The 13,567-nt window shown below is 45.6% G+C and overlaps 1 protein-coding gene across 4 annotated transcripts in view; it reads left to right on the forward strand.

Moving 5' to 3' along the window:
- The first annotated feature begins 525 nt into the window (after positions 1–525).
- TEAD1 (TEA domain transcription factor 1) overlaps positions 526–13,567 on the forward strand; it is a 257,750-nt gene continuing 244,708 nt past the window's right edge. For 3 of the 4 annotated variants that reach the window (XM_082845263.1, XM_082845266.1, XM_082845265.1), the window contains exon 1: positions 526–915. The gene's annotated coding sequence lies outside the window, so the exon portion shown is untranslated. Of the gene's footprint in view, positions 916–1,565; positions 1,654–13,567 lie in introns of those variants that run through there. The other variant, XM_082845264.1, reaches the window with a different exon arrangement.

Here is a 13,567-nt window from a genome sequence, read left to right on the forward strand (position 1 = left end):
GAGAAACTTCTCTTCCCCACACTTGCAGACTTCCTCCGAGTCCAGGAGCGCTCCAAGCGGCCGCCCGAGCTTCCGCGTCTCGGGACAGGGAAACTGAGGCAGGGCAGGAGCGGCGCGCGCATCTCCGGCCTCGGCGCCCGCCCCAAGGAAGGAACCCAGGATTCCAGAGTTCTTCGCGCTGCGTAGGCTCCTCCGAGGCGCCCTCCCCCCGGTCCGCCCCGCCCAGCTAGGGACAAAGCCCGGAGCCCGCGCCGGGAAGGGGCAGGGCGGCTCCCGCGCGCTCCCCGCTCCCCCGTGGGCGCGAGACTCCGCCCCGCCGCCCCTCCTGAGGGAGCCCGCGCGCGCCCCAACGGCTAGGCTGCCGAGCCGGGCCCGCCCCGAATCCCCATGACGTCACCGGCGGCGGCAGGCCCCGCCCCCGGCCCCGGGCGGCAGGCCGCATGACGTCACCGAGGCCCCACCCCTCCGGAGCGAGTTCGGTCCTGGCGTTCATTTCATTCCTGTCCTCATTCCGAACATTCTTAGCATCGCTCGCGCCGTGCCGCGCCGCCCGAGCCGAGCCGAGCCTCTGCAGCCGCCGCCGCGGCCCCGCCGCCCGCCGCGGGCGCCCACCAAGCACTTTGCAGACTCGCTTCCACCCTGCGGGCCAGTCCGCGCGGCGGGGCCCGGGCTCGGGGCGGCCGCGTCCGGGGACAGGCCATGCAGTGAAGCCCCCCCACCCCGTCCACCTTTGCCCGGAGCCGCGGGCAGCAGCCCAGTACGTCCAGCCGGCCCCGGGGCAGGAGCGGTGCTAGGTGGGGGGGGGGGGTGGCCCAGCCCGGGGACTGGGAGCCGGGCTCCGAGCTGAAGGCGGGGGAAGCGGCGCCGAAGTTTGCCTCGGACTCGCTGGGCGCTGCGGCAGCTCCCTTCGCCGAGGTAAGTTGGCGCGCGGGGCTGATGCTGGGTGCGGGGGGCGCGCGGGGCGCCGGGGGCTGGGGGCCCGTGGTGTACGGCACGGGCCGCTCTCTCTCTCCGGACTCTGCTTTGTGTGCGGCGGGCGGGTGGGCACGCGGAGGGCCGGGGCCGGGCCCCTGCGCCCGCCTCCCCGCGCCCCTTCAAGGTGAGCGGCCGGGCGCCGCCGCGGGAGTTGCCGGGACGCCAAGTTGGGCCGCGCGCTGCGGAGCCCGCGCGGCAACAGGCGGCCCTGGAGGCGCCAGGCCGGCCGCGCCCCCCGCGCCCCCCTCTCGCGCCCTTCTGCCTGCCAGCGCGCACACGCACACACCCTCGGGCAGTTTCCACGTTTTTCTCGGGGAAGTCAGAAGTTAGAGTGAGCGCAGGCTGGGAGAGCCGCCGGCGCCTCCAGGGAGCCCGAAGCCGGCCCGATCCCCCCACCGCGCCTCCCCAGCCGCCCCAGGCGCCTGGGCCCCCCGAGGCCGGCCTGGGGGCTGCGCCGATTTGTGCTGCTGGCGGGGTTTCGCTCCTTCTTCTCAAAGATGAAAGGAGGCACGGTCGTCTTTGCCGCTTCTCCAGGACTGTTGCTGCCGCCGCCGCTGCTTCATTGCACATTCAAGTGGAAAATTTTCAGGAGTCAGCAGAAACATTGTGTCCAAAAAAGACTGAGTCGCAGTTACCACCAAACCCTGGAGGAGACTCTCCCTGGAAAACTTCCCTTCGGTAGGAAATACTGGGGGATTCGTTTGTTTATTGGAAGAGAAATGATCCCCAGGAGGGGAGAAAATCAGGGTGCATTTCTGCTCTTTGTTCGTAGCAGCAACATGTTTTGTTCTAAAGTCCAGAGGCCCGCTTTAAAGAAAGTACAACTTCTATGAGTTTCCCTTTTTTCTTTTTCTTTTAATGTGTTTTTATTTTTTTTTAAACCGAAGCAACATTTTAAATGAGTTGGAAACAGTGGAGGGGCTCACACCTCCCTTCTTTTTCTCCCACGAAAATAAATAAAATCCAGATCATAATTTTCTTCGCTTTTTAATTGTCTTTTTAAAGATTTATTTAAAGTTGAATGTCACTGTATAAAAATATTTATGAAACAATGAAATACCAGCCACCAGCATTTCTCAGGAGGCTTGTTAACTTCTCAGAAGCAAGTGGCTGCCTGTGATTTGCAGAAATGAAAATTGACCTCAGTAAGCACTGGAAACTTAGAGACAGATGATGTTCCAGGAGCGGGTAATGTAAAAAGGCCGTGTTTTAAAAACAGTGCTTTGGAGGAAGCCCAGGTCCTGGCACAGAAAGGTCTGCAAAACCTATCAGATTTCAAAATATTATAGTTTAAAAAATATATGTATTAAAAATGCTACAGATATTGCAAATGAGTAGAACACTGTCAGTTCTGGACAACCACGTGTTTCTTCCTCCCTACCCTTTGCCTTGATTGTTTCTGGAAGTTTAGGTGGTCTGATGCTTGGGGTGTGCTGGGTGCCTGCAGGTGGTTACCTGAATAGACAGATCCCTTCAGGAAGAAGTGATCCCGCTGCGTTGTCCGAGCAGGGAGTGAGCTCTGTTCTCTAAAGCTTGCAGTGAATTTTGGCTGGTGTTTTATGCATGGGGGCTTGTCTGCCAGGGTACTGTGAGGTGGTTTGGGGAACAGACCTCAGGCTGTGCCAAGTGCTTCATCCTTTCACTATTGGATTTGTGCCTTTCTGTAAATAGCAGGATCTTTGAGCCCCAAGTACATCTGAATGCTTGTAAGGGCCAGACTTAGATCCAACTTTGGTAAGAATCTTTCCTTTTTAGATGGAAATAGTAGAATCAATTACAGAGTGACTCAGGAAAGACAAATGGATTAGTTGAACCTTTGTCAACAGTGAGGTTTTGAATTGTTGATTGTTTTTTAGGGGAAAGGCTTATTTTTCTAATCTCACTATTCCCATAAATGGTCACAGATATTTTTGTTTAGTATTTCTTTCTATGTGCAATTCTGTGTTGGACTCTCAGGTTTCAGGTTTTAAACAGTTTACAATTCTTTTATTTGTTGTTGATGTAAAAGAATGAGCTGATAAGCTGCATCCATTACTGGTTCTTGCCGATGGTATGAAAATGCCCATGTAGACCATTTTATTTTTACGTTAATGATTAAGTATTATTTGATTTGCAGTTTTAGGAGAATATCAGCTACCTTTCCTTCCTCCCTTCCTTCCTTATCTCTTTTTTTCTTTCTTTCTCTCTTTTCTTTCTCTCTCTCTGTCTCTCTCTCTCTCTCTCTTTTTACAAGTTTGAAATAAAACCAGTGTGACACTTTGCCTTGACAGTAAGAGTAAAAAACTATTAAAGGGAAGAATTTTTGTGTAGATTTCTCCTCTGTGTGATGTTTTATAAAGTAACAAATAGAACTCCATCCAGGAAACATGCCTGAGAGAGATTATTGGGGGATTTTTTTCTTCTTCTTTTCCCAAAACATAAACCAGGACTCACCATGGCATATACTTAATGAAATTTAATTTAAAGAAGGAGGACACGCTAACTTAGTTTGAGCCAGACTGAACTGAATTTCTCACCAAGAGGTGCTTCCTGGCATTGTGGTGCTGTGTGTGCCTAGGCCCCAGCAGCAAATCAATTATATGTAAGGGCTGCTGGTGGTAGGGGGTTGGGGGGTAGCCTGGGGAAAGTCAGCTTCCTCCTTTCTTCTTCTCTGCCCCTCCCCCTCTTTTGCTTTATATAGAAAGAATTCTATATTCACATACTCAACTTTGGGCACTGGTACCCCCACTTTTTTTTTTGGAAAAAGAACAAGTCATAAGGAAAAAAATGTTCGGGTTTTTTGCTGCTTGAGTTTCAGTCATTTATGAACAATTTTGAATTTTGCTGGCTCTGACAATACAGGACAGCAAGTATAAGAGGGTATTTCTTAATGCGAAAATTTGGTGGAATATACTTGTATGATATGGGGATCTAGATCATATTTGTTGTCACATTTTCAGTAGAAAAATGTGACAGTTCGACAGTTCGAGAATGTAGATCCCAAATGTTAGATAGGCCTTTGGAGGAATGAGCTGTGCCGTTAACAATATTTTAAGGTTTCTTGCTTCTGAAATGGATTGACCTGTCATACATGGCGGTGGGACAAGAGTTTGTGCATCTGTGGGGTTACTCATCTCTCTAATCTCTTGTGTTATTATGTGTTAATTGTGAGCATAATTATACTGCCTGCAAATGATAATTGTAGTGTCTTATCACTCCAAAGGTTGGTGCAAATAACTGTGTGTATGATCCCATGTATGTAAAATGACCGTGCTCACATACAGACAGTAGGTAGATAACACTTTTAAGCTTGTATTTTAGGCATTTTATCTTGTTTCCAATAAAGAGATTGCGAAAGGAGAGAAAAATATTGTGGATTGAAAGCTGTGCTTAGAAGTTGGATCTGTTTAGTGATAAAACTTTTTGGTTTTTTTCCAAAGACTGAAGAATACTGGCCCGAGCAAGTGTCCAGCTTTCTCTGTAGAATTGCAAGGAAATCAGAGCCCACCTTTTTGTTGATAAATGCGGGCATTACAGCTTCCTCTTTCGAGTTCAGAGACTGGAACTGCAGAGTGCTAATGGCCTACTTCTGAACTCAGCAAGAAAAGTATATTGTAAGCTTTGACAGACTCAGGCTGTGCTGCTGGGCTATTGGGGACTGACCGATGACTGGAGTAATCTCTTACAGCTGCGTGGCGCTTTTTCTTATTTTATCTGTAGAAGCCACAGATTACACTGTGGTGTTTAAGTTAGATCCCAAGTCAGGTTTGAACAGTATCAGTGATATATTTTATTTTCTTGTTCACGAAGGTGATAAAATCAAGTAATTCAGGTCCATCCTAAGCACTTAATGTTTCAGGGTTGGGCTTTTTGACAAATACTAATTTCGACCCCCTTGTATCGCAATTACTGAATACTTCTGAAATCAGGGAAGTTTGGGGCCTTTCCTCTTCTGGGGTAGTTTGTGGAATGCTAGAATATTTGGATCTAAATACTTGGAGTGTTTTTTTCTTGTTTTTTTAAAAAATTTTTATTTATTTTTTGGCTGTGTTGGGTCTTTGTTGCTGCGCGCGGGCTTTCTCTAGTTGCGGGGAGCAGGGCTACTCTCCGTTGCGGTGCGCGGGCTTCTCATTGCAGTGACTTCTCTTGTTGTGGAGCACGGGCTCCAGGTGCGCGGGCTCAGTAGTTGCCGCACGTGGGCTCAGTAGTTGTGGCTCATTGGCTCTAGAGCGCAGGCTCAGTAGTTTTGGCACACGGGCTTAGTTGCTCCACGGCATGTGGGATCTTCCTGGACCAGGGCTTGAACCCGTGTCCCCTGCATTGTTCCGTGGATTCTTAACCTCTGTGCCACCAGAGGAGCCCATTTGGAGTGTTTCTGCATGGGTTTTTATAATTTGTTTCAAAGCTGTGGGCAGTTGAGAGTTTTCAATGTGTAAGATTGTCATCATAAGCTTCCTCGACACTCTCCCTTGTTTGAACTCAGAGTGGAAATCCAACCATTTCTTCAGATACATTCGGGCTTTGTAGTGGTGCAGCATAAGAGAATTTTGAAATGTGTATTTATTTTAGTCAAAGCAAATGGGTTTTCAGGAGTGTTTCTTACTGGGTGGGTCGCTTTTAGCTCTTAAGTTCTCCTTTTGTCCACTGGCTTTTTGCATGGTTGGGAGGATTCTCTGAAAATACTTTCCATAGTCTGGGAGTCCTGCCTGGCTAACTGTGAAACCACTGGTCTCTCTTCTGATTGGATAAGGGGTGGGGGGAGTTCCTAAGAGGCCGTCTTTTCTACTTTTGTGGCAGGCCCAGGGAAGAAGGCTCTATCCTGGCTGTATTTTGCCGCTAACTCCCCAGTATTAACTATCCTTATGCAATGCTTCCTGCCCTTTTCACGTTAGTTTTTAAGGCTGTGTCCTAGGATTTCATTAATGGTTGTAGCATGAGGAGCAGGGCCCAGCATTGGAAAAGGGGTTTAAAAGAAAAAGCCAGTTTATTGATGAACAAGTTAAGCACCACCATTGTCTCCATTGGGAAGTTCTGGTTGCTTTGAGGCATCTGACAGGTTTAGATGTACGTGTAAAGTGACTGAAACATTATTGGCGGGGGTAGATACAACAATGGCGAGTGCTGTTGTTTTTACATATAAACTGAAAAACTGCTGCTAATGGTGGGAAATGTTAATTATGTGAGAACATATTGAACTTATATTCTCTGGCATGAACTTTTAAAAGAAATGCATGAACTGTGCTGCTTTTTTATAAGCACAGCTTTCTAATTATCATAATTCAGTTCAGCTCTGCTCTTGGATGGAGTTCAAGTGCAATCTCAATTTAACTTGAAAGGAGGGTTTTTTTTTTATTTTAACTGAGAATGTTTAAGAAAATTTGAAAAGTTCATCCAAGAATGTTGTCTGCTTAGGTGTGGTTAATTGGGGGGATGAAATGAGTGGCTTTCTGTAATAGTTAATTAGATCTGAATATTAGGAAAGAGGCTTTTTTTTTTTGCTTTGTACTGTATCCAAACCTGCATCTTGTGCTTTTTTTCATAACCAGATGCTATGTGTTGTTGAGTTCTCTTTGAAAACCAGTGTCTTTTCCCTGATAGTAAACTAAATAGATATTCTGTTACCATCAGTGATATAATCTCTGCAAAGATAGGAACCTGTTTTGAGAGTAGAAAGAAAGAAATGCAGAAATCTTATGAATTCATTTGCCAAAAATCACTGTTAATCTTTTATACCACCCAAGACTTTAGAATGTGATATCCTTATGTGGTCATACTTAATAGCATTTTGTAAAGGGAGTCATCTTTGACAGCATTCATTCCAGTGTCCTTTACATTTTCTGTGACCTTAGTGTCTTTTCAAAAAAAAAGAAAAAGTTAGTGAAGCCCAGGCGCCAAATCCTCTGTGGAATCAGTTTTAATTGGAAGAAAGAACATCTTCAGCTGGACCTTCCGACTTTCGTCCAGTCTGACTTCTGCTAAAATGCAGACTTCTGCCCGAGGAAACCAAATGACTTCATTTGCTCTGGCACTTGAGAGTCCGAATTCACTTCCCTGGTGGTGAAATAAAAGGAGCCAAGTGTTTTAAATAGCCACTCCCCGAGGCCCGCTTGCCCGAGTGTTTTGAGAAAAGCGCATTGTCTGCTTGCAGCTCTAGCTGGGAGCTGGCCTGGCTCGCCCTCCCCCCAACCAGACAGCTCCGTTTCTGAAGTTGACATCTGGTTTTCTCTCTGTTCACCTGATGTATACCACACACGTGCACACATGCAGCGTGCACGCATGTGTCCTGCAGGTAACACAGGTCTTTGACATTGAATGTGTGTATGTTTCAAGTCACTCCTGGGATAGGGGGAGGCTCACAGCTAATAGCACAAAATAAAATGTAAACATAGTAGCCACCCCACATGCCGCTGCTGCTGGGTTTCTGTCCAATGGTGCTTTCTGGGTAGGCGTGCCTATTGTTGTGGCAGCAACAGGCGGCAGAAGTTGGGGCACCATATGGCGGATGTGGGCCTCAGATAAGCTGTCTGGTAATTTAGCTCATCAATAGCATTTTGATATGCTTCATTTTCAGATCACCCATCACTGTGGCTGGGGCTATTTTGGGGGCTGATTCCGAAACCATTGAAACCTCTGGGAGCCGATGCTTCCTTTGGTGGAATCTCTTTCAGCCCTTTCTCCTTTTCATTTCAAAGCTTTTGGGAGACAATGGTGGTTGGTAAGAGTTAGAAAGAGCTATATCAGCTGAGGGAACCTTCAACCCCATCTTGAAAGCTGGAATGCTCAGAAGACCTCATCAGGTATTTCCATTGACAGAAAAGCAGAAAACAAGCTATTTAATAGCGTTTCATACTGGCAGAGCCAAGAAATTCCCATAATTCAAAATTTGCTTTTGTTCTAAATACTGGGAGGATAAGACCAATATGGTTCTTATTTTGACAAAATGTTTCTAGTTTTGTTGTGCATTAAAAATACCTCCCTAATTTTCTTCCACCTTTCATCAAGTGTAAAAATGATTAATATCTATGTAACTGAAAATCAGAGGAAGTATTATCTGTGATTCGGAGGCAAAAAGCAGCTTCCTTTATGACTAGGAATTCTTAGAGAGGGAAATGCTTCTAGAACATCTCTACTCAGATGTTCAGTGAAGCTGAAGCAAAACTAAAATCTCTGCCGCTGGTGAATCGACTGGGGGACTCCTGCCTTGAGTTGCTGGGGCCATTTCAGGGATTCTGCACGTAGTAGGTGGATGAGTGGAAATTTCATCGTGTGCATGCCCATGTGCTTATCAGCCATGTGAATCTCATTCAGCAAACATTTGTGTCCCTGATGTGTGCCAGGCACTGGGGAAGCCAGGGTAAGACTGTCTGTCCTTTTCCCCACCCAGCCTCTCTGCACATTCTCAGTCTCCTTTCCAGGCCTCCCGCCTTTTGAATTTGGGGTTTCTAATTCTTGCTACACAGATCTGTTTACATGGCTAATGCAGGATGGTTCTGACGCAAACCCAGGGCAGCCTCTTTCCACGCCTGTCCTAGAGAGTCTCTGCCTCACCAGTGATTCCCCCTGAGCAGGTGCATCACAGCCTCCATGGAGCTTTCCACAGACTGGGTATCAGCCCTGGAGCCTTAGGAGGGCTGGGATAGGTGTAGTGTTTCTGTATTTCTAAGAGACCCCAGAGTGGTGTCCACCTCTGATTGGGAATTATTACTCTAGGTATTCTAACTTTTATCCTCAGATGGAATCAGGCTAAATTTGCCTCCTAACTCTGGATTTTTCCTGTATCTGTGAGGTGATGTACCTAGGAGCATATACTGACTGTTTATGGAATTCACTAAGATCTTTTTGGTTGGTTTTAAAGATATGGCTACACAAAAATGCGCAGGAGAAGCAATACAATGAGCAGAACCGCCTTCTCCGTGCTCAGCACACATCTGTTATCCCTTGGGAAGGTAGCAGTTGTTTCCAGATGTGATTATAGAGGTGAGCCTCAGGCTCCCTGGCAAGGAGTTTGAGGACTAATTCTTGCCTGGCTGTTTGCAGAGGTAGTTTTCATTTTTGAGTAGTGGGGATGTTCATAGAGGGTCTCACGTGGTGCGCCTTGATATTGCAGAGTGAGGGCATAGGAAGGGTGATCGTGACAACATCCCAGAGATGAGCATGGTTTTGCTGCTGATAAACCATACTCGGCTTTTTATTCTTTCCTTTCTTCTCTCTTCCTTCCACCTTAGGCACTTTGAAATCTAGGGGCTCTCAGTTTTGCCTAGAACTGTTACATTGAAACATTTTCAGGGGTTACTGTGTGCCAGGGATTTGGTGATCAGCCAAGGGTGGTCAATGAATGGCCATCAGTAAAACACCCCTGCAGAGTTTCCAATTTAGCAAGGGAAACAGGCATGTGAAGAGATTAAAGAGATCAGCACAATCCAGTGGGGAAGCTGTGTTTTTCATATTTCATGAGTTCCAAGGTGCAGTTTTTTTCCCCCATATTTGAACATTTCGAAATTAGGATGTGTCCTGCAATCATGGCTGGCCAGGTGGTGGTCATGACCCATGATGTGGTTGCGTACACTCATCACAGCCTGCAGAACAAATGCAGTGGAGAGGAAGAAAATTCCAGCGTCAGTCGCTAAGCATTCCTAAGAATGTATTTGATGTCGCCAGTGCTCTCATTGACACAGAGGGCAGTACTGTGTGGAAAAGCATGGATGTTGATCTCTCTGAGAAGTTGTTTTAGTATATCTTACCCACTTTTGTTTGCTTATATAGTTTCCTTTTTATATCTGCATAAGATTGACATATGATAAAGTTTCAATATTTATAAAATACAGTTTCTAAGTGATAAGGCTGTGCTCTGGCAACGTGTTTTGCAACAATATTTCTTAGAAATAAAGCCATACTGCATTTAACAATCACTGGTGTCTTAGAGTTGATGAAATGTTGATGAAATATGTTTGCATCTCTTTCCAAAAGGATCTGGGAGATTATACATCATTGATGGGTTGCTTTGAGGGAGTGGATTGGGAAGGGGAGGGGCTTTCATTTTTACACATTTGTAGTTTTCAGGAACATACATTTTCTTAGGTAATAACAGAATAAAGGGGAAAAAAAAAATCCAGTGGGGTAAGTGCTCATGATATATCCAAAGAGTTGTGTTTCCCAGTGGTGGAGACTAAAGAAACCTTTGTAGAGGAAGTGATGTTGGAATTGGGCCTTGAAGGGAAAGCGTTTTTATTTTATTTTATTTTATTTTTTTGGCCAGATGCCATTTTGGGATTAGAGTGGGACTAAGTTGTTAAATAAACAAACAAACATCTCCCCCACCCCCTAAATACTCTCCAGAGTAATGAACTCAACCCTAAAATACTAATAAAGAAGTCTCATTGCCAGTCGTGAGCCAGTATAGATCTAAAACTTGGCTATGAACAGTTAATGAAAGAAGCAAAAGGGAGGGAGGGGTCTGGTTGTGGGGAGCTGGAAGCTTCCTGATTCTGGTTTGGAGAAAGGCAGGATAATAACAAAGGTTTAAAAGCACAGGTTTGGAGTCGGACACACCTCAGTGCGACTCTTGGCGCAGCCACACTTGTTCTGTACCCTTGGACAAATTACTTCCTCTCTGAGCCTCCGTGTCCCCATCTGTACATTTTCATAGAATGCCTGCTGTGTGCCCGGCACATAATACATGCTCAGCAAACAGCAGCTTCATGTGCTGTCTTGTACACCAGGTCTCCCTGGAGTTCCTGCCAGGTCAGCCTGGATGTTGACTCTCGAAGAACACCCGAGGCTGAAGCAGTTGCTAAGAAGAGCCAGACTTATGGTCTCGGGCGAATGATTGAAATCCAGGAGAGGTGAGGCGTCCCGTAAAGTCCTAGACCATTTATCTCTTTGAACCACACTTCCCTGATTCATAAAGTAGAGGAAATCCATCAGTAAATACGCAATATCTGAGATCATTCCTTGCCAAATGGTAATACCAGTTAAATGGGAATGCTTCCAAAGATGGGTAGCATGGTGCACCTATATCCACTCGAAAGGAAATGTCTTCCTTAGGTTCTTGCTTGGAAGCCACTCTCCCAACTTTGGGATTGGGTTCTGAAAGTTCTTTTCCAAGGTGTTTGTATGGAACTCATCTTTTCATAGAGAAGCTATGCTCAAGGCCCTGGACCTGTTGGTAAAGCCATTATTGAGGAATCCCTGCTGGAGTTCTGAGGGCATCAACTCTGGGTGTGAGAGAACAAGAGGCAGAGAGGTACCTCCCCATACCTTTGCTGGCCTAATCGCACCTCTTAACCTGTTTAGAGGCAGACTGCTTAACTTCTCTGTGCCCTCAGTTTCCTCATCTGGAAAATGGGCTGGTGTGTTACCCACCTTGAAGGGCTGTGATAATATGTAGATAAGAGCTAGCTCAGTAGGCTAGAGCTGCAGGTGTGACTGCTGTTAAGACTTATCCTATTCCTCAAAGTACTCCAAGCTCTGCAGTTAAACCTCTGCCCTTCTCATCAGATTCCTTTCTCTGGGCCTTAAATATAATTCAAATAATAATTCACACTCATGTGTGAATGGCAGACCATCCCTCTGCCAGTATATTTGCATATTTTAAGAGAATGTTTGTTAGTCCCAGGTGAGTGTCTAAGTTGGGTTAGTACTGAGGTACTTCCTGGGCAGATGAGCTGAATACTTTCTGGATGCTGGTGGGTAGAAACCTGTGTTTTCAAAGCCAGAGGCCCTAGGCTGGTCATGCTCCACTTGACACCCAGGTACACTTCAGGGTGTGTCCATGTCCCCGTGTTTTCAGAGCGGGGCCACTCCCAGTGACTGGTTTGAGCAGTTAAGACTGCTTTGTGTGAGCCTAGGCTGAGGACCACCTGCATTTTTGCTCATGTCTTCTTAACCGGGGTATATAGAACTGTGTGTTAATCTGGTTTCCTAGTTTAAATTAAAAATTGAGGTTAAAAATTGTTAAGAGAGATGAGTAGACTAGTTGGGAAATAAAGGCTTTTAGAGGCAGGCAGACTGATAGTTGAAGAGGGGAGAAAGGTAGATTAAAAAAAATGGTTTTCAACCTGTGAATCTACTAAAAGTCACTGAATTATACTTTTAAAAGGGTATGTGAATTATATCTCATAGAAAAAGATGAAGCACGGTACTCCCAGCACTCCTCACACGGTGGTACATTTGTTTTGCTGGTCAAGTGATTTAAGATTGATATTCAGAGCAATGACCTAATAATAAGGGTTTACATCTCTGCTAGTTTACTGGTTTTAGTGCGGAGCCTAAAGGTATCCATTGGAAGTATCTACAGTGGAAGGTTTTTTTTACTTAAGAAAGAATAACTTCAGTAATGTGGGATGACTTGCTCCTTAATGATAAACGTTGACTATGTTAACCGCCCGTATGGCTTACACTTTAAACAGCCTGTGAACTAAATCATAAAAGATAAATAAACTAGGAGATCACGAGGGAGGGAGACCTGGAAGGCACGTAAGGCCACAAGTTAAGTATCGAATCTGATTTAAGTTGATTTAAGATGGGGAAAAGTTGAACCCAGCATAGGTTAATTTATACCTCGAGTTTCAGATTCTACTCTGCCCATTTTCTTCTTTTTTCTTTTTGTAAAACATCGCTATTGGAGTATAATTGCTTCACAATGGTATGTTAGTTTCTGCTGTATAACAAAGTGAATCAGCTGTACATATACATATATCCCCATATGTCCTCCCTCTTGCGTCTCCCTCCCCCCTGCCCATTTTTTCCTTAATTTTAACTTTTAATTTATTGCTGGGTCCTCCTACCAGATGCACACTGTCTTCCTCGTAATAACTGTTTGTGGTAGTTTTTATCCACTTGTATTTCTAAAGGATTGTTCTCTACCATTCCTTGTGGCTGTGTAACTTCTGGCCTGGTGCAGTCCTGGTTTGGGCTGCTTGTGGCGCAGCCCTTAATCGCGCCCTCTTTTACTGTCAAAATGTCCCAGTTTGGAAGATAAGTGATATGGTCATCCTACGAATAGGAACTGTTGAGGAAACTGGCTGACTCTTTAATTAAGCAGAATAGAGAGAAAAATCTCAAGCAGGAGACTTTTGAGGTACCCTGATATTGAGCTCATAACAGTGTTATTCTTGCAGCATCCCAGGCTGTTTCTGAGCTTCAATAGAGAGGAGTTTCAGAGAACAACTTTTCCTATAAACCTGTGCTAGTTTCAACCAAATTGTTTCAAACCCTCTGCTATCCTGTGGATCAATTCATAACGAATTAAAAAAACAGTGTCTCTTCATTCACGGGAATGATTCAGCACTGGTTCATTTCCTTTCGGACTTGCAAAGTTCAATTTAGAAGTTTTTCCCAGTGGAATTCTGAAAGCTTTGTACTGTGTGAAATCTGGGGATTTCAGATTACAGATTTTAAAACCTGTAGTTTTGGCTCTCTTGACATTCTTAGTTTCAAACTTGCTTATCTTTGTTGTTTGGGAGACTGTAATGATGTCCTATGATGTGCCGAAATACATTGGACCCGGACCCAGTATCCACAGGGGATTGGTTCCAGGACCTCTGCAGATACCCAAATCCTCGGATGCTCAAGTCCCTTATGTAAAACGGTGTAGTATTTGTATGTAACTTAC

This window comes from Leucopleurus acutus (genome assembly GCF_964270905.1).
Source record: "Leucopleurus acutus genome assembly, chromosome: 8".
NCBI lineage: Eukaryota > Metazoa > Chordata > Mammalia > Artiodactyla > Delphinidae > Leucopleurus > Leucopleurus acutus.